At 41.8% G+C, this 27,669-nt stretch overlaps 1 protein-coding gene and 1 non-coding gene across 6 annotated transcripts in view; both read right to left on the bottom strand.

Moving 5' to 3' along the window:
• Nucleotides 1-27,669, bottom strand: part of MAGI3 (membrane associated guanylate kinase, WW and PDZ domain containing 3) — a 506,679-nt gene that overhangs the window by 320,456 nt on the left and 158,554 nt on the right. The gene's annotated exons all lie outside the window — the stretch shown is intronic.
• On the bottom strand, nt 11,042-11,114 carry TRNAF-GAA (transfer RNA phenylalanine (anticodon GAA)). The gene has a single exon. It is a non-coding gene; the product is annotated as a tRNA-Phe (tRNA).

Genomic DNA, 27,669 nt, shown 5'->3' on the forward strand with positions numbered 1-27,669 from the left:
GAAAATAGCTTTCTTTTGGGCAGCTAGACAATTCATGTAACCTTTAGCAATGGATGTTCATATAAAAATGTCACTGGGTGTGCACTTGTATACATATGGATTCAGGTGTAAAAATGGTAAAATATAACAGTATGAGAGTTTTTTAAAAACTATATAAACATGCCAACAGTATATAGTAAAAGTATACATAAGATAGAGCATAAGAGGCCACCAATGATAAAAAAGCTAATACAATATTATTATAAAAATGTGGGTAAGGAGAATATGAAAAAACAATATAAAACATATAGACGTATAAAAGCAACATATAAAAATATAGAAATTAATAATAAAAGGGGTCAAGAGTAAGAAAGATATAAAAGAGAGGACCATTAAAAGCATAAAAAAGGTTTGGAGTATAGATGGAGCTATTTGGCTATAAATAAACACTAGGGAGGTGGGATCAAAATAATTTTTCTAAGACCTCATTTAGCCCTGTTGGTGTTAGGGTTTTGAGGATCTGTATCCACATCATCTCCCTATGCCGTAAAGTCTCAAAAACGTTAGTGGTGTTGGGGGGGTAGAGATTCAATCAGAGTGATAGTGAATAGGTATGGGTTGTTTTGGTGATGAGTGTCAAAGTGCCGGGAAACGCTGTGGAGTGCATAATTATTAATGATGTTCCTTTTGTGTTGCCCAATTCTGGTTCTGGTGGCCTGGGTGGTCCGTCCGACATATTGCAGTTTGCAGGGGCATGATATTAGGTATATTACATTTTTGGTTTCACAGGTGATGTTTTGTTTAATTGTGTAATGAGTGTTGGTGGTATATGATTGAAAGGAAACTGTTTGGGTTACAAAGGAAAAGGCCTGGCAACAGGACTTTTGACAAGCCCGTGATCCTAGGAGTAGTGAGCTGGTGTGGTGGCTTGGTTCATTGAGTTGGATCATTTTAAGTCTGCTGGGGGCTAATAGGTTCCGGAGGTTGGGAGCCCTCCGAAAAGTAAGTGTTGGATTTTTAGGTAATGTGTTGAGTAGAAAAGGATCCTGCTGTAGGATTTCCCATCTTGATTTGAGAATGGTTCTGATAGCACTATGTTGCGTACTGAATTTGGTGATAAACCTTGGAAAAAGGGCGGAGGGGTTGGCTGATTGTGTTGATTGGGTCTGGGCTAGTTGACGGGTATTCATGGTCCTGTGTTTGGCATCTTTCAGGAGTTTGCGTGGATAGTTGCGGTCAGTGAATTTGCCTGTAAGTATTCTGGATTGGTCATGGGAGTCCTTAATGTCTGGGCAGTTCCGGTGTATGCATCTGTATTGGCTGTAGGGTGTGTTGGTTGTCCATGGGCGGTGATGATGACTGTCAAAGTGGTTGCCTATGGGTAACCCCTGTTTGTGAGTATATACACATAAAATTGTATTGAACCTTTCATTTTACCTGACAATACTGCACCATATTGGGCTCTCGATTCTCTTCTTGTTTTTAGGCATACTTCCCCCTTTGCGTCACACCTTGGTCACGCTAGAGCGACAGATCGATAGCAGTCCCAATATGGAATTCATAGATGATCGTGCCTCTCATAGGACCTGCCTTTTGGCTCAATTTAAAACTCCTAATAATGTACCTACTGATGTCCTGGCGGAGCCCGATAATAATGTACAAGTGCCGGAAATCGACTTAAAACCGATTTTCCAACAACTTGAGACTGCCATAAAGGATGAGTTTTTTAATATCGCGGACATCGCTATGCAGCAGACGTATATAGAAGAAAAGATTTCACCAAACGGCATCAGGAAAAAAACTCTCTCCACCTTCCCCAAAGACCTTGTTTACAGTGATGAGTGGTAGATTTACCTGGAGGTGTGCACAGGGGGGATGATGGAGAGAATTATTACCAAAAGAAAGACCATTATAGAAGAATTACAACGCACAATTAGTAAATTAAAACGAACAATTGCCCTAAACTCAAAAAACAAACAATATCACCCACTTATGTCAAACCTCATCTCCAAAATAAAGAAATTCGAAATAGACACTATAGATAATACATTAAGAAAACTTAATCGAGATAGACTGGCCTATGCTGAGCATAGAGAAAGGGAAAGAAAGACCAGATTCCCACCAGCCTACCCGACGCCTACACAGGCACCCCCAACACCAGCACAACCTCCACCATTGATGAGTCTAAAAATTCCGGCACCCCAGAATCCCATTTTTCCCCTGTACCCACCACCCCACCCTGTCCTGCCACCTACTTTTCCTCCACCCCTACAGGCACCCACCACACCAATCCCCCCTCCACCTGCCTACAACCCCCCTAAATTCAGTTTCGCCCATACAACCATGTTGGAAAAAACCATTATTTAAAAATACTCCCTCCATGAGAACCCCGACACTTTCTGTTGACCAAATACTCCCCACAACAACTAAAAAAAAAACCACATCCATTCCATACACAACCCAGATACCCAAAGCCAAACCCCCCAGGAACCACAACACCAAAACCAAAATCTCCACAAAAAAAACACCAGGTCCAAAATCCGATAAACCAACCTTCAAAGCAAATGAATGGCCCATGTATAGATTCTTGAGTGGTACCCATCCTGATACCCTATTCAAGGGGCATGATACAATCAATCACACTGGTCCTGATGAAACCACACACATCCCCGATTCTTCCCTTACAGATGATCTAAGAGCCTCCCAGCTGAGTTTGCATGATTTACCAACACAAATTCCAGCTTCTTGTTCAGATCCTTCTCAAACAGCCCAAGACCCCATGGTGGACACTCCCGACATAGGGATCTCACCTGAAACCGATACAATTACACCCTCCAACTTTTCAGATACAGCCCAAGCCACAAGCCCATGTTGAGATGACAACCTTGACACCACCAGCACTATTTTGGCCTCTTTTTTTAGACCTTCCCTCCTCACTGTCCCCAGAATACCCTACTACGACCCATGCCCAGCCCCACTGGTAACAGAGTCCTGTTGAAACCAAAAGTCCCCTTGAAACGACCCCCCCCTCCCCAAGCACAGAAAAAGAGGATGCAGAGGAAAAGGAAAACAAAGAAAAAAGAAACAGATTCTTCACTTAAATGACAGTGGTCCCAAAATGCAGTCCATCTTCAATCTATCAAATCATACCCTAACCATGCGAGAAACAGAAATATTACAGAATGGCCTCTCATTTTGCCCCACCAATTCATCTAATATGTCCGAACGCTTCTCAGATTTAAATGCATATATCCGTAAACTTACCCTCAAACGCCACTTTGCCATGAAAAACCAACAGAATTCTGACATTGATACAACCCTGATCATTACAGCGAATGACAATGTTCCCATTGTTTCCATAAACCCAGGGGAAATGGCCACAGAAAAATATATTACAACTCAATTAAAAGGAAAGTTTAAGTTCTACCCTACAGGCTCCAAAGGTAACTTTATCCCCACATTTTATGCCCTGGTTCTCGAGGACTTACAAAAACTCACCCTAAAAAATTCTATTCAACAATCAAATCTAACCCCATCAGAAACTAGAGCCATCAAAACCTTACAGAATAATCATAACCTTGTTATTAAGCCGGCGGACAAGGGCGGAGGAGTGGTTCTACTGAACAGAGCTGATTACCTAGTAGAGGCATAACAATACTGATCACTACTCTCCGCTAGATCATGATCCCACTTTTGAATTTAACAATAAAACTTAAAACATTTATCAATACGGCTTTTCTCAACGGTATTTTAACAAAAAACGAACGTTCTTTCATTATAAACCAGCACCCCAAAACACCCTTTTTATACTTTCTCCCCAAAATCCACAAAACACTCATAAAACCACCAGGCGGACCAATTATTTCCGGAATTGAATCTACAACCAGCAATTTATCTAATTTTCTTGACCAACACCTCCAAACTCATGTTCAGGCGCTTCCGTCATATTTAAAAGACTCGCAACATCTCATCCAACTCCTCAAAGATATAAACTGGCAATCTGATTTCCTTTGGTTAACCTGTGACGTCACCTCCTTATATACAAATATACCTTACCCATTTGGACTCGCAGCTCTAAAATTCTTCCTAAACCAAAATCCAGACATGCCCAACAGACTTTTCTAGTACAATGTGCAGAATTTATCTTAAAACATAATGCTTTTTCATTTGCAGGAAACCATTACCACCAACCAACAGGCACAGCAATGGGTAGCTTATTTGCCCCTTCATATGCAAACCTAGCAATGGGCTACCTAGAATATCTAAAATTCACTCCCGACAACCCCTTTTTATCAAACAATGTTTTACCGTCGCTATATCGATGACCTAATCTTTATTTGGCAAGGTGACCACACACGCATTAATTTATTTTTAGAATTCCTTAACACCAACCCAGCCGGACTTCAATTTACCTGTCAATATAACCATAATTCCATAGAATATTTAGATCTCCTACTTTTCACTGATTCCATCCACATCAAAACCAAAACCCACTTTAAAAAAGGTAGACGCCAACAATTACATCCACTTTGACAGTCATCATCACCGCCCATGGATAATCAACACACCCTACAGCCAATACAGAAGCATACACCGGAACTGCACAGACATTAACCCATTCGCGTTCCGTCGTTTTCACGTGAGAAATGTTCACCTCCTATTCATTAGCCTATAACTTTATCACTACTTATCACAATGCACTGATCTAGATCTTGTTTTTTCCGCCACCAATTAGGCTTTCTTTGGGGGGTACATTTTGCTAAGAGCAACTTTACTGTAAATGCATTTTAACAGGAAGAATAAGAAAAAAATGGAAAAATTCATTATTTCTCAGTTTTCAGCCATTATAGTTTTAAAATACATGCCTCCATAATTAAAACTCGCGTATTGTATTTGTCCATATGTCCCGGTTATTACACCGTTAAAATTATGTCCCTATCACAATGTATGGCGACAATATTTTATTTAGAAATAAAGGTGCATTTTTTCCATTTTTCATCTACCACTATTTACAAGTTTGAAATAAAAAAAATATAGAAATATTTCATCTTTACATTGATATTTAAAAAGTTTAGACCCTTAGGTAAATATTTACATGTTTTTTTTTTTTTTATTGTAATGGTTTTTTTTTTTTTTATACTAAACATTTTATTTGGGTACTTTTGGGAGGGTGGGAGGTAAACAATAGATTTATAATGTAAATGTGTGTTAATTCTTTTTTTTTTTTTTTCAGGTGTAGTATTACTTTTTGGCCACAAGATGGCGGCCATGAGTTTGTTTACATGACGTCACTCTAAGCGTAGCACGCGTTTAGAGTGACGCATCGGGAAGGAGACGGCCAGAAAAAGCTCAGCTTCCGAGAGAAGCTGTCGCTTTTTTAGCGGGGGAGAGGAATCAATGATCGGGCTCCATAGCCCGATACATTGATTCCTTGGCTACCGAATCCGCGGCCAGGAGTGCGCGTGCACACGCACGATCGGCCGCGGGGGCGCGCGCATGGTTCCTGGACGTAGAAACTACGTCCAGGAACCAAAATAGGTTAAGGACTTCCATGACCAATCCAGAATACTTACAGGCAAATTCACTGACCGCAACTATCCACGCAAACTCCTGAAAGATGCCAAACACAGGGCCATGAATACCCGTCAATTAGCCCAGACCCAATCCACACAATCAGCCAACCCCTCCGCCCTTTTTCCAAGGTTTATCACCAAATTCAGTACGCAAAATAGTGCCATCAGAACCATTCTCAAATCAAGATGGGAAATCATACAGCAGGATCCTTTTCTACTCAACACATTACCTAAAAATCCAACACTTACTTTTCGGAGGGCTCCCAACCTCCGGAACCTATTAGCCCCCAGCAGACTTAAAATGATCCAACTCAATGAACCAAGCCACCACACCAGCTCACTACTCCTAGGATCACGGGCTTGTCAAAAGTCCTGTTGCCAGGCCTTTTCCTTTGTAACCCAAACAGTTTCCTTTCAATCATATACCACCAACACATTACACAGTTAAACAAAACATCACCTGTGAAACCAAAAATGTAATATCTAATATCATGCCCCTGCAAACTGCAATATGTCGGACAGACCACCCAGGCCACCAGAACCAGAATTGGGCAACAGAAAAGGAACATCATTAATAATTTGCATTCCACAGCGTTTCCCGGAACTTTGGCACTCATCACCAAAACAACCCACACCTATTCACTATCACTCTGATTGAATCTCTACCCCCCAACACCACTAACGTTTTTGAGAATTTACGGCATAGGGAGATGATGTGGATACAGATCCTCAAAACCCTAACACCAACAGGGCTAAATGAGGTCTTAGAAAAATTATTTTGATCCCACCTCCCTAGTGTTTAATTATAGCCAAATGGCTCCATCTATACTCCAAACCTTTTTTATGCTTTTAATGGTCCTCTCTTTTATATCTTTCTTACTCTTGGCCCCTTTTATTATTAAATTTCTATATTTTTATATGTTGCTTTTATAAGTCTATATGTTTTGTATTGTTTTATTATATTATCCTTACCCACATTTTTATAATAACATTGTATTAGCTTTTTTATCATTGGTGGCCTCTTATGCTCTATCTTATGTATACTTTTACTATATACTGTTGGCATGTTTATATGGTTTTTAAAAAACACTCATACTGTTATATTTTACCATTTTTACACCTGAATCCATATGTATACAAGTGCACACCCAGTGACATTTTTATATGAACATCCATTGCTAAAGGTTACACGAATTGTCTAGCTGCCCAAAAGAAAGCTATTTTCCCCTGTCTTTGGGTTTCCGCACATGCACAGTCTCTCTTATTACCATATCACTGAATTACATGCTGGCTTGCTGAACTGGCGGAGCCGGGTTTTGAACCTGGGTCGCCTGTGTCGGAGGCAGAGCCCTTGACCGTTACACTATCCGGCCATTACTGGCTATCCCATATTCCAGCCACTGCTGGGTATCCCATAACTATCCCACTGGAAACACTCACTTCCTGTGCGACCTTAGTAACACTTCCTGTTACCAAACACTTCCTGTTACCAAACACTTCCTGATTGGACTTCAGTCCTGTCAGTTTAACCTCTCTCCCTATTTAAAGCAAGCCTCACTTCATAGTGACACAGAGGCGCTCAAACCTACTGCTTGACCCACTGAGGCAAGTTATCATATACTTTATGCTTGCAGTTTATATTAATCCTTTGTTGTGTCCATATAAAGCTTTATATGCTGTCTGGGAATAGACCGTGGCCTATACCCAGCTCTACCATGTAACTGTTTTACTTTGAGACATACAATGTGAACTCTCTAATCTGTGAGCATTAAGCTTTAGCTATTTGATTTCTGACTTCTAAGCTTGTTTGCATGGCCCTGTGTTTATGTGGGCCGTAAATGGTTTATTTATTTTTTTTGTAGCAATGTTTTATGTAGCAATTATTTTATGTGCTTTCTACCAATTATCTGCTGCGCCGATTGTTGCAATTCTGTGGGTAGTTATTGTGTGTACATTTTGTTTTTATTCCAGTTGTGCTCCCATTTTTGCCTGAGGAAGCGGGGTCACGCCCGCGAAACGCGTTGCATTTGTGGAGTTGAATAAATTATTTGTCAATTCTGTTTTATCGAGACTCGAGTGAGTTTTCTTTTTTGTAAGAGGGAGGTAAGTCCACCCTAACATCCCCCTCTGCTTTTAAACGGTTTTTAAAATGTTTTACTCTACTCTGGCGCCTCTGTATACTGAACTTTTGCTGATCCTCTAGTCCACCCTGGGTGGAGGGGTGCATCCCTATCTACTATCTACAGAGAGCTACTTCTTAACCTGAGTGGGGTCAGGTCCTAATGCTCCCCACCTGCATTTAAAGTCGTTGCCTATGGGTAACCCGTGAGTATATACACGTAAAATTGTATTGAACCTTTCATTTTACCTGACAATACTGCACCATATTGGGCTCTCGATTCTCTTCTTGTTTTTAAGCATATTTCAGTAAGGAGTTTCTTGGGCAAGTCTCCTTAACATTGCTACTGCCTACTGAGTGCGCTCTAGTGGCTGCCTCGCAAGCGCTTTGAGTCCGACAGGAGAAAGGCGCTATACAAATACTGCCATTATTACTACAGGAGATTCAATTAGCAGCATCCAACTTCCAGAGGAACTGACTACAAAAGCTCAAAGACCTTCATTCTGCCATACAAACAAACACAGCTTTCCCCAAAGTCAGAGTAGCCGACATCACATATGATACTGTCAGAAAAACTAAAAATATGCTTCTATTATATCCCCACATCATAACTAGCTGCTATATCATGACAAAGAGAACATTTGATAAGATGTCTATTGTAAGGAGGAAGTAGATGCATCTTCTGAGCAACAACTCTTCTCTGCACAGGACTTCCAATAATATTTATCTGGACTTCTGAACATGCCAACCACATTAGGTTTTCAAAAAAGGTATAGTGAAGGATACTTTATATTGCGCTACAATGTAAAAATGCTACAAAAGAAAAACTGAAGATATATTTGTATGTGTTTGTGAATTTACTTTTAAAGAGACACTGAAGCAAAAAAAAAATGATGATATCATGAATTGGTTGTGTAGTAGGGGTAATTACTACAACATTGGTAGCAAAAAAAGGTACTATTCCGTTAGCCGGGCGCAACCGCCAGGTGGCATTAATTACTATTCCCCCTTCAGGCCGCCATGGATAGTAGGGAAAGATGCAACTCTGGTGGAGTTTTATCGCCACCTAGTGGATGCGCCCGGCTAACGGAAAAGAACCCCAAAAAGTATTGTCATATATTTTTATTTTCAGTTACACAGCTTTTTTTTTTTATATAACATTGTATCATTCTCTAATATGTGCAATTTACACATTACTCAGTATTCTAAAATGTTTTTACAGAACAGGCAGTGAACTTTTGACATGTCCTGAACTATTCTCTGCAAAATAAAAACACAATACTGCTGAGATAACCTAATCAGAAGTCAGAGCTCTCTGGGACTTTCAAAGTCCTAGAACTCAATGGCTATTTGCATAGATAACAACTGGAGTTTCTTAACTCTTTCTGTACTGGAAACAAATGTTAGACTTATGTCTCTGCTCGTAATGCTTTATTTCTTAGCTGTACTACAAATACAAATCATATCTTAATTTTTTTTTTTCGCTTTAGTGTCCCTTTAAGTTCTGTATTGGCCTTTGTACAACAATGTCCATGACACACACAAAAATGAAGAATCTATACAGGCAGAGCCATTTAGACAAACTTTTTTTCAGATCAAAAATAAGTAAAACATTATTACAATTAGATTTTACATGAAGATGCTCTTTCATCTTCAAGAAAAAAAAAGCAGCCACACCTAAAACTGAAGCCTAGATGTGGTATGTCTTGAATACAATACTAAGTCTCAAATAACTACAGCACCTGTACTCCTGGATTTGCTTTGAATATATTTTTTCCCACACTCTGAGTACTATTCGTAACATGCCCATTAGTGTAAAATAGCTGGACTAGACGAGAATCCTGTATATCTGTGGTTTGGGCACATATCCCATTGAAACCTGGCTCAAAATCACATATTTATCACTATATGCACCAACGTCTACAGCCCCTTCAGAATTAAATAGAGCCAAAGGCAATATAGTTGCAGAGTGAGAGACATTTATACTGGATGTGGAATAGCTTAGTGCCATTACAAGAAACATGTAAAGAGGAATGAAGGTTACCATATCTATTCCTTTTTTAAATTACATTTTATAAAGCACCCTACTATAAATACTCTACTGAATAATACATGTCATATAAGGGTGGGTAATTAGAGGTGGACAGTAGTATGAAATCTAATTACTGTTTCATTATAAGAGTTAAAAAAAATAGCAAAGAGTTACCGTAACTAACTGCCATTCCTGCAAGTGGAGCAGCAGCTATGAAAGCTTGGCTGCATTTGTGTAATAAAATTGACTTTTGAGAAACCTTGGTATGCTGGACTAAACTAGAAGGCGTCTCGGTGCAACATCCACATCACACTACTCTGCACAGTGTCTCCAGGCATTGAGGCCTCCTTTTCTGGTGCCTTAGAGAAGTAGCTTCCTGGATCACCAGCCAAATTACATTTAAGACATAATATACTATCAGAGCAGACCAACTTGTTGGGATTAAGGCTCAATGATATACATCAAATATGGTCATTGGTACTAAATACAGAACTGGTGGTTACAGATGTAACATGATGAATAAAACATAACAGAGTGCAAGCTATGAAATGAACAGCAAAAGACACATGCAGGTGAGAGAGTCCTGCCCTTGCAAGCTTACAATCTAAAGGAATGGGGAGGGGGGGGGGGACCAAGAGGTGGAGAGGTATGCGGTATACATACAAGCATAGTGCCTGTTAAGGTTATCTAGTAAGGAGTAAAACTTGAGAGATTGAAGGGGAATGGCCTAAAGCCAATTGTACGCCATACAATTTTTTTGTCCGATTCGTTTCAATCCAACATGTCTGATCGGGATTTGATTTGATTCAATTTGCAATTGCAAAACAACGGCAAATTGAATCGAATTGAATCCCGATTGGACATGATCATGTAGCTAGCCTAGCGCTAGCTACATGATACCCCTCCCAGCCGAATCCCACCCACCCTTCCGATCGCCGCCGGCGATGATGGCCGTCAGGAAATCCCGTTCTGAACGAGATTTCCTGCAGGGCTTTCCCCGTCGCCATGGCGACGAACGGAATGACGTCATCGGCATCATAGGGAGTCCCGATCCAGCCCTCAGCGCTGCCTGGCACTGATTGGCCAGGCTGCGCACGGGGTCTCGGGGGAGGGGGCTACTCTGCGGTGGGTAGCGGCGCATCAGCGGCGATCGGAGCAAACACGCAGCTATCAAAGTGCTAGCTGCGTGTTTGAAAAAAAGAATGATCAAAATCGGCCCAGCAGGGCCTGAGTGGTGCCCTCTAGTGTATCTGGACGAGCTCAGCTTGTCCAGAACGCTAGGGAGGTTAAGTTAGATCATATGCTTGTTGGAAAAAGTGAGTTTTGAATAACACATCATGCCGAAACCCGAGATTGAACCAGGGACCTTTAGATCTTCAGTCTAACGCTCTCCCAACTGAGCTATTTCGGCTACGAGGATATGACCTATTGACTTCTTGGCTGGCATCTATGAACTGTACAAACAGCAGATGTTCATATCGGTTTTTAGCGATCTGATGGTGCCTAATGACACACAATTTACATATGATATGACTCATCTGCACAATCTTCTATAGCCTACGCCTAATCTGCTTTCTGATCTAATCTGCCATGTGTAGACCCCACCTACTGTATTCAGATCGGCTTGCTTACTAACATGAAGACTGTGAAACCGTTTTAGGATTGTGAGTTAATTGTCCAGTCTGTATGGATGATTGTCACAATGTGCAGTGGAATTAAACCAGTACACACATCCAATTTGGACTGGCCAATCATTGGCCTACTTTACCACTTTGATGAAGTATGAGTGCTTACCTGTTCATAGTATTTGGTCGGTTTAACCTCATACTACATGGAGGTGGTAAAATTGGCTAGTGATTAGCTAATCAAAATTGGATGTGTGTGCACCTTAAAGGGACCCGTACACCTAACGATTTTCACACTGATATACAGCAGATTCGATCACTGTGATCGAATCTGCTGTGAAATCATTGCACAAACGCTGACCGAACGATCGATTACCATCCGAAATTGATCGTTCCAGACAATCCATCCGTGCGGAAGATTTCCCTCGATCGCCGGCGGGTTGGGAGTGCATTGATAGCGGCGTTCAAATGTTCGACGACCACGCTAGCAGCAATACATTACCTCTTCCACCAGCACGTGTCCCCGCTGCTCCTTCTCCGCCGGGCTCCGTCAGGCTTCACTTCTTCCTGTCCCGACAGGAAGTTTAAATAGTAGAGTGCCCTCTACTGTTTAACCTTCCCCGGACAGGAAGTGAAGTGAAGCTGGAGCCGAGCGCGGAGAAGAAGACAGCGGAGACCGGGGGACTCGCGCCAGGCCGGATCGGGGGGGGCGGCGGCAGTGGCAGCTTCACAGATTCTGAAATCGATTCAAAATCTGTTTGCAGTAAAGGCAGCCATACGATTCCTCTCTGATCAGATTCGATCAGAGAGGGATCTATCTGTTGGTCGATCTGATGGCAAATCGACCAGTGTATGGCCACCTTAAGTTTAATTACCAAGTGCTGTCAGATAATTTTAATCAATGACCTGGTATATCTATATTTTCATTTTACAGTATTTTACCACAGTATTAAACAATTTTTGTACATTTCCTAGGGCTTAGAAACCAGTTTTTATTTTTCAAATCTATATCTAGCTTTTTTCCCTGCACTGTCCACACACGGGGAGTAAATGTTTAGTTGAAACAAATCCACACTGTCTTGCCCCCCCCCCTTTAAAAAAAAAAAAAAAAATATATATATATATATATATATATAGTGGGCAAGTGTCCCTGCGTCCCATGTCCGTCCGTCACTGCTTTTTGTGCACTGCGTATGTGCAGGGACGCAGAGACACTGGCGAGAGGCGGAGGAGGACGGGCCAGAAGAGTGTGTGCGTCGTGCGCGCGCGCGCATGCGGGACAGACCTAGCCCGTTTTTAAACGGTCAAAGTCACTAGTCTATAAGAAAAGGCATGCAAAGCACAGCCTATTTATTTGTACACTCATCCCTTGTACGGAGCAGTTTTAGCTCGATTGTACTTAAAGCTTGTTTTTGGAGAAAACTATAAAACCTTTAGTAAACATTACTTCTAAATGCAAACTCTAGTAACATGTTGGAGTTTGTAATCCAGCAGCAACAGCGTTACAGACTACTTTCCCGCCATATTTCCCACCTGCCTATCTGATCTGCTAGTCTGAGGAAAGGGAGATTTGCCTGCTCTTATTCTTTGTTCAAGACTGGTCTTCTGTTTTTGGATTCTGCGCTGATTATATATAATAAGAAAATCTTTAGTCTAAAAATGCTATTAAAAAAATAAACAAACAACATGGGAACATCCTTCTATGTAATTCATGCGAAGTAGTCTGGGAGTAAAAAAAAAAAAGTTAATGCTGGGTGGGAACCAAATACTGAATTGAGGACATTAGGGTAAAATAATGCTTGCCCTAGAACTTCAAAAATATAAATTTTCTCCAGATAAAATGAAGCTGATCCCATGGTGTTTTAGAGGAGCATATGATCGGTACTAAATACGGATATATGGAATCTATAGTCCTGCCTCACTTTTAGCCTCTTACTTAAGTTGATCTGCACCTAGACCCAAGTTTCAAGCTTTGGCAAGTGCACATTCAAAGTCCTTTTTATGGCATGAGAAGTCTAACAATGGAAAACCTACATAAGAAAGTGAGAAAGATAAAGTAGGCTGACTCCACTTCAGAAATCGCAATTTAAACAACAGCCGGAAGCAACAGACATCAGCCAAGGGCAATGTCTCCACCACTGACATATGTCAATGACAAAGTCTATAGAGAAAATACCTTGCTGAAAATGAACTGATGCAACCAAATACATGTTATGTTACATGGTTAGGAAGAAGCATCAGAACCTAATCTGTGCCAGAAGAGGATTTTAGATCACTATATAATAAAGCACTGCTTATACATGTCCATAAGACAAAAAACTACAATCTGCTAGCTGCTATTAAACTGTGGGAGTCGAGAGGCGATTCAGTTACGGCAGGGTAATTGCTGTGCACCAGTGGATTTTCCAATACAATTATATTGTAACTAAATTCAACAAAATAAACAAACCAGAAGGCAGCAATTACTGTGACCTTATCTTGAGTCCTCCATCCAACCCTAGAAACACATTTATTGTCCCTTAAAAGCAATGTCAATACCAAGACTGAGATTTTACATTACAACATTGAGCAAATAAAAAGAAAACTGACAGAACATCACTAGATGATCACTGTGGTCCACTAATTAATCTAAGCACAAATAGGAAATCAGGCCTATGTGCAACACTATTTTATGGAAGCCATTCAATGCACAGCTTTGAGACCGTCTTAGCCATGAAAACGTTTTTGTCTTGCATGTCAAGCTTCATTAAGCTATATGTAATTAACACAGCAAAAGAAAAGAAATCATAGATTATGGCCAATATACATTTATTATGCTGCCAGTATGTGTGTCCCCATTCCACAGGTCTCTTTTTAGAGCTCCCATTAACCTCCTTAGCAGTAATCCCGTGTGTCACATGGGGTAAGCAGCCGGAGGGTGCCGCTCAGGCCCTACTGGGCCGATTTACATAATTTTTTTTTCAAATACGCAGCTAGCACTTTGCTAGCTGCGTGTTTGGTCTGATCGCCGCAGCCCGCCGCCGATGCGCTGCGGATACAGGCCCCCCCGCATACCCCTTGCCAATCGCCGCCAGGCTGCGCTATGGGGTGGATCGGGTCGTCGATGACGTCACTCCGTTCGTCGCCATGGCAACGAGGGAAGCCCTCAAGGAAATCCCGTTCAGAACGGGGTTTCCTTATGGGCAAGCGGCGCTGGCGGCGATCGGACCATACGGGGGGATGCCGCAGGGAGAGGGGAAGCATGTAGCTAGCGCTAGGCTAGCTACATGCAGCCGCGGGAATTAAACCGCCAGGGGGGTTAATCGTGTCTGCTATAGAGTCCCTTATGTTGTCCTCCCTTACAGTAGCCCTGTGCTGTGTGTCCCTTATGGTAGCCTCGTGCTGTGCCCCCTTTATTTTCCCTGGCAGTCTAATGGTAACACCCTTAGGCCTCGTTCACACTGCACGCGATTCCAGCCGCGTTTTCGGAACGCGTGCACGAGGACGACACGCATGACATCAGACAGTGCATAGAGTGCACTGTCTGATGTTCACACTGCATGTGGTGCGGGAACGCATGCTGCGCGCATTTTTTCCAAAAACGCGCGGCTGTCCCATCCACTTTCAGTGCATGGGATCAGCCACACAAAGCATACAAACGCGGATGGCGTGCGTTTGTACGCATTGCGTTCCGAACGCAGGGCCATCCGCGTTTGTAATGTAAACGGGGCCTAACGCTTTACCCTTGTAGTCGAGTAGTCTCCACCTTTTTCTTATAGCTTGCCCTGATTAGAACAGTGACAAAATGTGTTGGCTTCTCAGTGTCTCATCGAAGTCCTTACTTATATCTTTTCCCTGCTGTCTAGTGGTCTTCCTCCCCTCAATGTTTTTTCCCTGGTACTCTAGTACTAATAATGCTAATATTTGCATATGGATTTTCTTCTGTTGGACACAAAGGGTTGGCTCAATTGGGAGTCTTGCCCAAGGGCTCTATAAGGAATAGATATGGGCTTCAGCCAGGATTCTAACACTGATCTATGTCAGAGGCAGTGCCCTTAATCAGTACACTATCCACTTGTGGCACCATCTTACCCCTTTTATCTTTCTCTGGTAGTCTAGTGGTCCTTCCAACCCCTCTGACAGCTTTCCCTGGTAGTCTAATGGTCTCCCCTCCCACTTATAGCATTCCTCGGTAGTCTAGCGGTCCCTCCAATCACCCTTATAGCTTTCCATGGTAGTCTTTTTTTGTAATGACAGTCTTCTGCAGATCATGTTAAATCACATATAATTTTAAAGGAGTCCTCTCTCATATAATCTTGTTCTGTAGAAAAATAGAAGTAAAGCTTTTCTTGTTCTAGCAACATGTTCATATGAATCTGCTGCAAAAATAAAAATCAGTACACTTTTCTTCACATGTTCATCTTGTTACCATATACTCCTGTCAATCACGTGTTCCTTTTAACTGTATTTCTTATTCTTGTTCTCAAACGTTAAAATAAAAATATTGTAAAGTTAAAAAATGGGGAAAAATACAATTTCTCAGTTTTCACTATAGTTTTATAGTGAAAAGGTGCTACTGTTACTGTAGATTAAAATCAAAAACTACATTTGACTATTGATCCCGATTATCACAAAGCATAAATATGCTTTAAAGAACTTACGAGCTGAAATAAAAAAAAAAATGAATTACCTTAGTGCACTATTAGAGCTCTGTGTAGACGATCTGTGCCTCCCTTGTACTTTCCAGACCCTCTGTTATCTTAATCCTCTTATCATTACAGGCCCCGACCCAGCCCAGGGTCGCTCCGCACACTGAGTCATAAATCATGTGGGCGTCACCACATGACCGCCCACATGATTTATGACTCAGTGTGCGGAGTGACGATGGGCTGCGATCCTACGCAGCAACGTCTCTTTGAGCTAAGCAGGCAGAGGGATATTAAAGCAGCGATTGTAGCGCCCAGAGATAAGGCGACCCTGGGCTGGGTCGGGGCCTGTAATGATAAGAGGATTAAGATAACAGAGGATCTGGAAAGTACAAGGGAGGCACAGATCGTCTACGCAGAGCTCTTATAGTGCACTAAGGTAATTACCTTTTTTTTTTTTTCAGCTCGTAAGTCCTTTAAGCCTGGGAAAATAAAAAAAAATATGTTTTACTCAACTGGGGCTTCTACCAGCCCCCAGCAGCTTTCTGGTACCCTTGCAGTCACTCACGGATCCTCCGGTCCCCCGCTGCCAGCTAGTTTAATTTTTGCCCACAAGCACTAGTCGGCTTAAGACTAAACTAGCTTGCGGCGGGAGACAGGAGGCTCCAATCGTGACTGAGGGCACAGGACTGGTAGAAGCCCCATGTGAGTAAAACCTATTTTTTATTTCAGGCTTAACCACTTGTGGACCGTAGGTTTTACAACCCCCGGGTGACCAGGCTATTTTTTACCAATTAGGTCACAGTAACTTTAATGCTCCGTCTACACTTTAAGTACCAGAGCAGTTTTTTCCTTTATTCACTTCCTGATCACTGTGATCCGGGGCTCAGGAGTCAATGAAATCAGTTCCTGACTGAAGTACGGAACTCGACTGTCTTTAGACAGCTGAGTTTTGTGCCAGCGGGGGACTCGCGATCATGTCCCATGCACAGGAGCCAGTGGCGTTAAAATTGTGCTGCATCAGGCTTTAGAAGCCACAAGTGCAGTGTCGTGGCGGTCCCAAACCTGTTCATCCTCATACAATATATTAAGATAGTTACCTGGTAGGGATCTGGACCTGATCACTCAGGCAAAAGTTCAGGGCAGAGTCTGTACGGAGGCGTCACTAACCTACAGGCTAACGGCACGTTTTGTTGGTCTGGAGATGGGAGTAAGGCCAGGAAGCGGGTGGAGTGTGTAGGAAAACACTGGTCTTGGCCTGCGTATAGCCCACATGATGCAGCAGGCAGATCAGTTGCTGCAGGACACATGCTAGATTCTCGGGAGGGGTGGCCCTGACTGAGATCCATCCTGCAAGTAAACAAAGCCTTAGAGGAGGTCTCTTTGGATGCAGATATGTTGTCCTGGTATTGTGAAGTGGTTAAATATAGCTAATATTTACAACCATTGGAAGGTAGTAATAATAATAATATAGAGCACACACATGTAAAAAGCAAGAAGTTTTAAACCAGGATGATACCATTTATTGTACCATGTAAAAAGATTCACAAACTACAGCTGCCAGGAGATATATTACAGCTTGACAGCTTTATTTAATACAGTTCATTTAGAATGATATTTTTAACCTTGCTTCTATTTTTTCCCCCTATTTTGCTGCAGAAATACTTGGTCATTTAGAGCACAAGCTGTTAGTAGGCTGCATCCCTTGGATTATTACACTTTTGACCTCCTGTCATACTGAAAATTCCTCTCAGCTAAGCGGTGTTGTTAGGCGACAAAATTGAGCACAGAGTTGTATATGCAGAGCCTGACAGCATGGTGAAGAATATTACGGACACAAAAAAAAAACATTCCCATCAGTTCTCCTAGGTTTTCTAGGTTCTAGTTATATATTGTAAATAAAGATACTACAATTTACACACACAAACTATTTATTTATCCATCCACGTAAGTGCAAGGATCAGGTTTTGAATGACCTAACTTACTTGACAAACGCTGAATATTATGTGCAGTAATAAATACAACTTGTAGCACAGTTTAGTATTTTAGGGAACATTTGAGTTTAAAAAAAATGCATCGATAGCATGAGCATGCAGAAGTACAGCAACTCAGAATCAAATAACCCTAGAACCAGGGAAATTCAGATGTGCATCATAATTATTTCTGAACTATAATGTTCAGTGACAGTGGCACACAGAGCAGACTAAACATTTCCCAGACCAATGTAGACTGAGTTGTCAGCAACTGTTCCTAGCTCAAAATCAATCTTTCTTGATCAGAAGCAGATCGGATAAGCTGAAAAATATAGATTGAAATACTGGGTATCGTTCTATGTATGTGTCCTTTCAATTCATTTTTGATAGATATCCAATTGGGAAAACAATTGAAAAATCGCATACACACATAAACTAGCCTTCTTCTATATCTGACCAATGTTAGATCTGATTTGGTTTATTTAATTCCCCAGATCTCCCCAGAAGTCCAATCAATGTAGCCCTGCCTTACCATTCACAGTGCTTCAGGCGATTCTTTAGTAAGTAATGGGGGAGATATAGAGGCCATTTTATTTTTATTTTTTTTCAAAACAAAAGGCAACTACTAAAATGCCTTAAGGTGGCCATTCACTGGTCGATTTGCCATCAGAATGACCAACAGATAGATCCCTCTCTGATCGAGTCTGATCAGAGAGGGATCGTATGGCTGCCTTTACTGCAAACAGATTGTGAATAGATTCCAGCACAAAACCGATCATAATCTGTTGAGCTGCTGCGGCCACGCGAGTCCCCCTCAGTCCTCCCTGCTCCTTCTCCTGCTGGGCTCCGGGCTCTGGCTGGCTTTACTTCTTTCTGTCCGGGGAAGTTTAAACAGTAGAGGGCGCTCTACCGTTTAAACTTCCTGTCGGGACAGGAAGTAGGTGAAGCCAGCCGGAACCCAGAGGAGGAGCAGCGGGGACAGAGGGAATATGCGCTGGCGGAGCAGGTAATGTATTGCCGCTAGCGTCGGTCGTCGGACATTCGAACGCCGCTATCGACGCACTCCCGACCCGCCGGCGATCGGGCAAAATCTTCCGCACAGACCGATCGACGGGAACGATTGATTTCGGACGGAAATCGATTGTTCTGTCAGCGTTTGCGCAACGATTTCACAGCAGATTCGATCACAGTTATCGAATCTGCTGTATATCGGTGGGAAAATGGTTAGGTGTATGGGGCCCCTTAAATCTTTCTGGTTTCATTAGCGTCTGAATGACACACCTAAAACTGGCATGCAGGCTATGTGGTCAAACTTAAGTCACAGAAAAACACAAACACTGACTGTTTGGACATGCTTATAAAGAATGCTCAGGACGACAAAAAGTATTGGTGAAAGAAAATCAGCTCAACAGCTAGAGAAATGGCATTGCTAAAAAAGAAAATTAATATGGCAGCCTCCATATTCATCCTATGACCACTAGATGAAAGGACATACTGCTAAAGGCCAGGTGCCAGATACCAAAAACCACCTTTAAAGGTCTTACGACATCTATACCTCAGGGTAATAAGTGATTTGGTGGTATATGGCAGACCTACACATTATTAGGTAGGTGGTTTTAATGTTTTAGCTGACCAGCAAGTGGTCCATAATTGTGAATGAATTCTTTCCAAACATTCACCTATGCTTTTCATTAACGATAAACAAGAGTTTGTTGGCGAAGCTCGGTTGCACTATGCATGCGGTTCGCACGTGTGGACTAGCACAGAGCCGAATCGACTAGTGAACATGGTCCTGCATCTGCAAAGTAAGGCTATGATCATTCTCATACCGGATTATGGACACGAGCTTCGGGGATCCCAGTGCTGGAATGGCCTGGTGGAGAAGGAAGGGGGAAGCTTCTGGAGGATCCAGGGCTAAAGTCTAGTTTAGGGGACCCAGCAGAAAATCCCATAGGGAAATTCTGCTAATGTGATTGTGAGGACAGCACCCACTTGAACTGCTAGATACTTAGATATGTTGTAGTAAACTATGCCCACATTATTCGGACAATTCCAACACTGTGTGATGTAGAGGGTGAGGTGATTGGAGAACTGTTCCCTATGAGGTTTCCTGCTGGGTTCCCTAAACTAGACTAATGCCAGATCCGGAAGCTTCCTACCAGGGGTAAGTATCTGATTTTTCCCTACAGCAAAACTCACAGGTTTTGTTTTAAACAATACACTGTAGTGGGCAAGGATGAGGTTTGGTTCTTCAGGCATTCCAAATAATCTTACACACCAGCCTCTCATATTGCTGAATAAGTCTATTGTCCTGTCTTGTTCTCCTGTCCATGTTTATCTGCAAGATTTTGCATGTAAACAAACTGTTCATTTTAGTATCTCACATTTTATCCTCGGTTGCCAACATTGTAATAAGAAAAATATGCTATTCATCAGAAAGAATTTAGACTAACAGCTCTTTTAACTCTCCATCATTCCTTAGCTACTTTACTTATTCTAATTTCATGTACATGAAACATTCATAATTCATTGAATTGTACTCATCTCTGTCTTGTGCTGCGGCTATTACAGTCCCTGGAAATTGCTTGTGAGCTGCTCTGCGCAGCAAATGTGAATGGCAATAGGATATAAGGCACCATACGTTTTTGCATATGGCACATTATTGCTACTGGGTATTGGAACTGGAGGGAAACTTAAAGCAATATTATTTAATTGGCTTTAATTACCTAATCTACAATTGCATATATTGTATAAAAATGATTTCTCAACATCTCAATTCTTAAAAAAAAGCTTTTTTAAGAACTTTTAAGTCTGTGAGGTCTCCATGAGCTTTCTGTGCTCCTCAAACTAGGCTAGATGGAAGGGGCTTTCTGTGTTCCTCAAGCTAGGCTAGATGGAAGCGGCTTCCTGTGCTCTCAAGCTAGGCTAGATGGAAGGGGCTTCCTGTGCTCTCAAGCTAGGCTAGATGGAAGGGGCCTTCTATGCCCCTCAAGCTAGGCTAGATAGAAGAGGCTTTCTGTGCTCTCAAGCTAGGCTAGATGGAAGGGGCTTTCTGCGCTCTCAAGCTAGGCTAGATGGAAGGGGCTTTCTGCGCTCCTCAAGCTAGGCTAGATGGAAGGGGCTTCCTGTGCTCTCAAGCTAGGCTAGATAGAAGAGGCTTTCTGTGCTCCTCAAGCTAGGCAGATGGAAGGGGCTTCCTGTGCTCCTCAAGCTAGGCTAGATGGAAGGCGCTTCCTGTGCTCCTCAAGCTAGGCTAGATGGAAGGGGCTTTCTGTGCTCTCAAGCTAGGCTAGATGGAAGGGGCTTTCTGTGCTCCTCCAGCTAGGCTAGATGGAAGGGGCTTTCTGTGCTCTCAAGTTAGGGTAGATGGAAGGGGCTTTGTGTTCTCAAGCTAGGCTAGATGGAAGGGGCTTTCTGTGCTCCTCCAGCTAGGGTAGATGGAAGGGGCTTTCTGTGCTCTCAAGTTAGGGTAGATGGAAGGGGCTTTCTGTGCTCTCAAGTTAGGGTAGATGAAAGGGGCTTTCTGTGCTCTCAAGCTAGGCTAGATGGAAGGGGCTTCCTGTGCTCCTCAAGCTAGGCTAGATGGAAGGGGCTTTCTGTGCGCTCAAGCTAGGCTAGATGGAAGGGGCTTCCTGTGTTCCTCAAGCTAGGCTAGATGGAAGGGGCTTCCTGTGCTCCTCAAGCTAGGCTAGATGGAAGGGGCTTCCTGTGCTCCTCCAGCTAGGCTAGATGGAAGGGGCTTTCTGTGCTCTCAAGCTAGGCTAGATGGAAGGGGCTTTCTGTGCTCCTCCAGCTAGGCTAGATGGAAGGGGCTTTCTGTGCTCTCAAGTTAGGGTAGATGGAAGGGGCTTTCTGTGCTCTCAAGCTAGGCTAGATGGAAGGGGCTTCCTGTGCTCCTCAAGCTAGGCTAGATGGAAGGGGCTTTCTGTGCTCTCAAGCTAGGCTAGATGGAAGGGGCTTTCTGTGTTCTCAAGCTAGGCTAGATGGAAGGGGCTTTCTGTGCTCCTCCAGCTAGGCTAGATGGAAGGGGCTTTCTGTGCTCTCAAGTTAGGGTAGATGGAAGGGGCTTTCTGTGCTCTCAAGTTAGGGTAGATGGAAGGGGCTTCCTGTGTTCCTCAAGCTAGGCTAGATGGAAGGGGCTTTCTGTGCTCTCAAGCTAGGCTAGATGGAAGGGGCTTTGTGTGTTCTCAAGCTAGGCTAGATGGAAGGGGCTTCCTGTGTTCCTCAAGCTAGGCTAGATGGAAGGGGCTTCCTGTGCTCCTCAAGCTAGGCTAGATGGAAGGGGCTTCCTGTGCTCTCAAGCTAGGCTAGATGGGAGGAGTTTTATGTTCTTTCAAGCTAGACTAGATAGGAGGAACTTCCTGTGCTCTCAAACCAGGCTATATCCAGACTATGATACATTACGATTTGTTTAAAACAATGTCATAAAAATGAAGTCTTTTTATTCAATAGTTTCACACTTTTGTGTTGCAATATGCCACAGCTGAACATGTGGGATATCCATTGTGACTTCAGGTACTTTCCTTGCAGTAGGTACTGCAGAAAGGAATGTGTCTTTCGACACAACAGTGCTGTACACCACAGTGGCTATTTGCAGTACTTTGTACGCAAGAAAGAACCGCACACACCCAAGTGCGTGGATGCTGGTGCTGGATTCCTAGGCACCATAAATCCAGTATCGAAGGAGGAATTCGCACACAGGCTTGCTGGAAATAAATGCAAATTTTTTTTGTAACACTTTTTTTTAATTAATGCATAAGGTATAGTACATACAGTTGAGTCAATGAATAAACATTGTGAAAGGTAGCATAAAGTACTCCCATAGGAGTACAAGTAGCATAATATAATTTAGCAAATACTGTATATACTAGACTAGCGAGTCAGACCTGAATTTCTAGACGTATAAATAAAAAGTATAGGCGTCAATTTATACACAAGTCAGATTATTTTACAAATGAAGAATTGACTATTGGGTGCATGTGAAAAAAATGAAATTTTTTTTTATTTAATCCAAAGACATAAATAACCTACTGACTTAAATATTAAATCTAAAAGCCAATACAAAAATGCATAATAGGATGTATATGAACCAACTGACTCCAGAGACAAATCGAGACAAAAGGGGCTGCAGTCCCCTACGTCCAGATACGACACTCACTCCTAGGCCTAAAGATGGCTGATATAATCAGCTACAGCAAAGAGTCCAAAACTTGTGGCCCTATGACACTTCAATAAAATTGTAGGGCTGTAATCAATTACAACTACATAGTCCACCGATGATCCCAATCGCAGATGTCGGTAGTTGTGGTGACAGTTTAGTTTGTCATATACCCTTCAGGGAAACCATATAGTTCCAGCTTGATATATGTATGTATATGGTAAAGTTTCACAAAAAAGCAGCAACATCAATAAGCTGTACAAGCAAGCAAGATTGTAGCTTAATGCAAAGATGGTAATGATGCAAGCATAGGACAAGCCTGTGTATGGAACAGGCCTCTAGGTCAAAAATGCTGTAGAGTTCAGTTCATAATGCAGGTAGCTGCAGGGTTCCCAGACACCTGTTTAGTGGGTCAACAGCCCTTTCGGTCAGATATTATTGCATGGGTGTGTGAAAGGACAATAAAAGTTTGCATTTAGTTCCAGCAAGCCTGTGTGCAGATTCCTTCAATACTGGATTTGACATACTTTGTCTGCTTGCTTTCAATGTTCTTAGCTTCCATGTGTAGTATGATAGTATTACTGTTCTACTCATTTATTGTTATGGAACTTACCATGCTACCCCAGTATACTGAAAACCAATTTCAAAAACATATTCCATATTGGCTCTTTGCATTTTTATTGCAATAGACCTAGATAACTGTTTCAGGTATAATATTAAGGGACTCAAAAACCTGTTAGCGAAGGCTTTTTGTTTACCGTAATTGTATTGGAGTTCTTTGTACTTTTATGCAGAGACCGACTCCAATTTGTCTGCACGAAATGTGTACACTTGCAGACTTTCTGCTTCTATAAGTAAGCTAAGTGCAGAATATGAAGCCAAAGTTCAGTTTTAATATAATGACCCATACAAGGTCATTACAGGGACGACTCCTCCGAAGTCCATAATGACTGCTCTTAATGTTTCTTCACATGGAATCCATTATGAGTGACAGAACATAATGCAAGTCATAGGAAATGGTTCAGCAGAATAATTAAGAGCAGTGCTAAATGTGCACAATGGCTTGAACTCAAAATATGCCTCAGATCTTTGGAAGAACAGAGAAAATACGATTGCTGAAAGCATCTTTTCTGGCTGACGTTCAACGGAACACTTTAATATAAATCATAACACTGAGGCACCATCATAAATACTTTGCAAACTCATTACAGTTTCTGAAATTAGCCTTCTAAATGACTTTATGACATTCTTAGTCAATTTTCTATCCTATTTTTCCTCTTACTACAAAGTCAAGCAGGGCAGAATTGTACCATCAGCCTGTGAGAAATGCACTTTCAGCCATACTTTATTTAAAAGGATTTAGGCTGGCATTATTTAAGAACCATGCTGTTAAAGCTGTAATTCCGCACAAAATCGTACGCCTTGAAATAGGTCATGTGCACAACTGAACTTTCAATCAACCCCCCCCCCCTCCCAAAAAAAAAAAAAACTGTGCATAAAACTGTACTTCACAACAAAACAGTTTGTAGTCAGTAAAAGAATAACAATTAAAGGAAATTAAAGAGTTTTTTTCAGTGGGCACGTAGTGAAAGTTATGTTCACATTACAAAGTTGTTCATTTGTTATGTTGGCCTTTCCATGGTTCTCTAATTGTAATATGAATACAGGTTAACGGTGTTCTGCCCAGGAATTTTTTCCAGCCAGGTGGCATGGAAAAGTAGCCGAGTAGGATGAAAAAATAGCTGAGTGGGGCGAGATGAGAGAATGGAAGGACGGAGCTTTTCTGCTCAACTCTGCTTACAACAGAGGAGGAGGTGAGCCGAAGACATCCGGTAGCTCACCAAAACTAGCCGGGTGGAGCACCCGGCTAAAAGAGCCTGGGGAGAACACTGGGTTAAGCCATGAGGTAGTGAGTGAGAGAGGAAGAATGCAAAACTGCAAAATTGCTGCTCCTGTTCTCTGCTTGTAACTGCATGCTTGTGCACCTCTCTACACAGGTCATCTTCTTGAGTTATGTATTGTGCCAAACCCAATTCTGGCCCTACCAGGACTGTGGAGTGGGAGCAATTTTTGAATACCTGGAGTCAAAGTCAGTGGTTTCACACACTGAGTCATCGGATGAATTTTGTACCAACTCCACAGCCCTACATGATGTTCTAAGTAGGGGTAACCCACTTACTTTAGCCTACAGTTAAAGGACACCCGAAGCAAAAATAAACTACTGAAATGAACGATTGTATCCATCTTCCTTCCCCTAAAAATGACTGAGATATTAGTTTTATTTTATGTTTAAATCTACTTTTTAAGTTTTAACTGTTTTATTGTTTTTGCTCAATGACACATTCATTGAAGTATGCCAGAGCTAAAATCTATGAACTATTGACCCTTTTTATGTCTTTCATACTCTCAGAAGCCATTTTCTGCTAGGAAAGTGTTTTATAGTTGGAATTTATTCTCAGTGAGGGTCACACTGTAGTCACTTCCTGAATCAGGACTGAGTCAGCCACTTACATACCTGATATTTAACTCTTTCAGGCAGAGAAAGAAAAAAAGGAACACAGCCTAGTTATTTGTGTGCTAGGCACTGTACATACCCATATCTATGTCATCATGTCACTCGTCATGTACAGGTATCCTTTAAAGAATTTGTTAAAAAGGTCGGTGGATTCAGTTTAGGAACAGAGGAGACTACTGAGTCCTACAATGTCACATCCCTGTTTACAAGCATACTTTCTGTTGAAGCAACTGAGACTGTGTGGAATAGCTTGAAACGTGATCACACCTTGAGCAGTAGAAGAGTATGCTGACCATTCTGACTATTCTGCCCAAGTATGCACCTTCCTAGACCTTTGTCTAAAAACCACTTATTTCAAGTATAGGGATACTTTTACAGACAGAAACATTGCTGCCCCATGATATTATCAGTGCCTCCCATTGCACTAAATCTGTATATATGAAGGAGGTGGACAGGAAAGCTGGACCCATGCAAGGGATCAGCACATTCTCACTGGTTCTGTTAAGCCATCCTAAACATGGATGAAAATAAAAAAAAAACTGTTGCAGACATGTTGCCAGACACGTACTGTACATGGAGTATAGAAAAACTTTGTGTTTGCATGGGAAGACACATAAGGCATAAAAATTAGCTTACTTGGACCACAGGTCCAAAGACAGACGATACTTAGAAATATAAGGTTAAAGGAAATGTATGCACACGTCAATATGATGATGCTAATTACCCTCAAAGTAGAAGATGTAACAGGTTTTCAACTTACTGAGATCAAAGATCTCTGCAGATAATAATAATCCTAACATTTGAATAGCGCTTTTCTCTTGTTGAACTTAAAGCGCTCAAGAGTTGCAGCCACTAAAGGCATACTCAAATGGCCACCCTGCAGTGTTATGTACAGAAGTACAGAGGAGCCACAAGGATAAAATATGCTAAAATTGTTTAAAACGTTCAGGAGACGGTGGTGGACCAGCCACTCCAAAACAGACAAGACGCTGTCGATTAAGGTAGTCACAATTTATTCACATACTCCTAGAAACAACTGGCAATGCGTTTCACGGGCATAGTCCCGCTTCATCAGGCAATAAACAGGAGTATCACACTGAAATTGACAGACAAAAAGCATAATCAGATTGCTGTGTGTTATTACTGTGTCATAAATGTGAGGTAGTATGGTGGGACATGCGTATATATGGGGATGCTAGGATTGGGATAGGTAACATATATAATATATTAAAGGTAATGGGGCAATTGTGCAATAGTGGGATAAATATATATATATATATATATATATATATATATATATATATATATATATATATATATATATATATATATATATATATATATATATATATATATATATATATATATATATATATATATATATATATAGTAATCTAGGTGAAAACAATACCTTGTATGACCAAAACATAAGCATTTATAACTGGTGGCAAAAGGTCTAATTGTGTGTATGTGTTTATATAAAAAATTTATAATAACTGTATCTGTGCATTAATTCAATTAATGGTGATTGTGGGGCTGGGGCAGTGATCACCATTAATTGAATTATTGGCTTCCGGCTAACCTATTTAGGACGCTCACTCGGACACACCAGCACAGAGGTGCCAAGCTGATATTGGACCCCTTGCTGGTAAGAGTCACTTTTTTACTATTACCCTTAGGGCCTTTTTCCACTAGCCTGCGATTTGCTTCTGATCGCAAATCGCAAGGTACATTAAACTAATGGAAACTGCAGCAGCAATTTCCATTAGTGCGATCAGATTGCGATGCGATTTTGGTCAAAGCGCAATCGTCGTCCTGCCGCGTTTTGTATGCGATTGAGCTGGACTATAATGAGTATAGTAGCTCAATCGCAATCGCAATCGCATGGTGGAAATTGAAACGCGATTGGAATCGTGATCGCAATCGCGTTTCATAGTGGAAAAGGGCCCTGATCCTTTATACCTTGTTGCTATTATACTACCCCGATTTACCTACTACATGGTGTTTTAGGTTTCCCCATGTAATAGCCGCACTCTAATGCTACATACACACTTGAGATAAAAGTCTTTG

The sequence above is a fragment of the Hyperolius riggenbachi genome, chromosome 2 (genome assembly GCF_040937935.1).
Source record: "Hyperolius riggenbachi isolate aHypRig1 chromosome 2, aHypRig1.pri, whole genome shotgun sequence".
NCBI lineage: Eukaryota > Metazoa > Chordata > Amphibia > Anura > Hyperoliidae > Hyperolius > Hyperolius riggenbachi.